The sequence below is a fragment of the Oryza sativa genome, chromosome 3 (assembly GCF_034140825.1).
Source record: "Oryza sativa Japonica Group chromosome 3, ASM3414082v1".
Taxonomy (NCBI): domain Eukaryota; kingdom Viridiplantae; phylum Streptophyta; class Magnoliopsida; order Poales; family Poaceae; genus Oryza; species Oryza sativa.
In genome coordinates this window covers 15,000,772-15,002,904 of record NC_089037.1, presented here as the reverse complement: position 1 = coordinate 15,002,904, position 2,133 = coordinate 15,000,772, and the positions used below count along the sequence as shown (strand labels likewise).

The 2,133-nt window shown below is 41.5% G+C and overlaps 1 long non-coding RNA gene across 1 annotated transcript; it reads right to left on the bottom strand.

The window, feature by feature from the left end:
- Positions 1-929: 929 nt before the first annotated feature.
- Positions 930-1,857, bottom strand: LOC136355881 (uncharacterized). The gene is made up of 2 exons (XR_010740421.1): positions 1,708-1,857; positions 930-1,302 (listed from the first exon to the last, which is right to left on the bottom strand). It is a non-coding gene; the product is annotated as an uncharacterized lncRNA (long non-coding RNA).
- Positions 1,858-2,133: the final 276 nt, after the last annotated feature.

The following is a 2,133-nucleotide window of genomic DNA, read 5'->3' as shown; positions in this document are numbered from 1 at the left end:
TAAGATGAGTGGTCAAACGGTGCAAGCCAAAACTTAAAATCCCTTATATTATGGGACGGATGGAGTAATTAAGAGTATTGGTTTTCTTTTCTTTTCCTCTCTTAGAACTCATCATGTAAATGTTGCCTCTTGCACGACACTAGCCACCAATCCTTTCCTTCTTTTCTCCTTTACATATCATTTGATCCTTGCACCTACGAGCTAGCACCTATAACTCCCCAACGAATCCTGATAGTTTTTTTTTCCCGCATGAACATTTCTCAATCGTTGCGTCTTCATTTTAAATCCATTTTAAAATGAATTTAAATCCATTTTAAGCATTATATCCATTGTAAATGAAAAAACAAGACCCACATTGAATTGTACATACTTCATGCTAAACAAATTATGATATTTGAGGGCACATACCATCTTCGTTCTATCAGCTTATTTTTGGAAACATCTTACTTATAATTTAAAATCAATTTGTTAGACCTGTTTCCAAAACAAACTGCTAATACGTGTGTCCGTGTGAATGCTTCTAATGATAGAAAACGAATCTAAATTATTCATATTCTACCACCGTCATATTCGATTGACGTAGATTCGTTTTGACCATTTGATTCAAACAAATACTCTACTTTGGCCGTATTTAGTTTCCCCTCTATTCCTAACTCTCCATCATATCATATCACATCAAAAATTTTCATACACATATAAACTTTCAACTTTTTTTTTAAACTCCCAACTTTTTTCAAACTTCTAACTTTTTCAGGAACTAAACGCACTGTTTATTTATTTCTAGAACTTGCTACATTAAGTATTTACAAGTTAATTTCCCCTTCCACTATTCCTGGGCTCCCCATGAGAGACAATAGTATAAATTTTTGATTCCGAATTCCACATTATTTTATCTAATCAAAACTAATTAAATCAAGATTCACCCGAACTTTTCCAAGCATATCATCATTTCAGAACCTAATTTTTAAACCAAGAAAGTAGATCGATACAATGAAACCCACACATCGACGATCGATGGATCGATATCAGTATCAATCAAGCCCGGTCAGCATGTAGATAGGAAGATTCCCTGCACGGCAGAAAATCAAAGATTGCGCACACACGCAAATATATAGTCCATGATCGATATTGATCTGGCTCCATCACGACGTATATATGCAACGCAACAGAGAGAGAGAGAGAGAGAGATGAGTGCATGCGTTGGCGTGGTCTTCCACCTTGCAACCGCTCCATCCATCCACGATTTGTTTGGAGCTAGCTCGATCGGTCGAGCCGATCGATCACGTGAGCCGCCACATGCGTCTGCATGGGACGACACGAATCAATTATCAATCAATATATACTCCGTACCAGGGGTAGTGTCTTCGTGTCCTTCTACTCGATAACCAAACCTGGACATATACATCCTCTGTCCCAAAAAATACCAATCTATTACTATGATGTAACACATTCTAATACAACGAATATGGATCTCTCAGTACTAGATGGGTTTTTTTATGGAAGGAGTACACTACTTGCCTAGCCTAGCTAACATTATATCACACTACTAGGAAAAGCATTTTTGCAAGCGGCCAAAAGCAATTTTTGCATGCGGGGGAGAGGACCGCCTGCATACGGACGACGGTGAAAATCATCCATTTTCACAAGCGGGCAAATGGCCCGCTTTGCCCGCCTGCGAAAATCCAATAAAAAAACAAAAAACATCACCTCGCCGCCGCCGCTGCCGCCCTCTCCCGGCCTCCCTCCGGCCGGATCTGGGAGGGGAGGCCGGGGAGCCGCTGCCGCGCGCTCCACCGCCGGTGGAGGGAGGGAGGGAGGGGATGGGATGGGGGAGCTGAGAAGCCGGTGGTGGAGAGAGTGAGAGAGTTGAGAAGATAGAAATGAGTGGTAGGGATGGGTTGGAGTAGTAAATAAGGACTGAAGTTTTTTTTGATAGGTAACATTTTTGCAGGCGGACCACATTTTAGGCGCGGCTTAGGTGGTCCGCCTGCGAAAATGATTTTCACAGGCGCCGCTTAAATAGTCCGCTTACGAAAATAGATTTTCGTAGGCAGACAACAAACTTCACCCCGATTTATATTTTTGTAGGCGGTCATTTGACTCTCAGGCTCATATCCGCCTACGAAAAAAGAC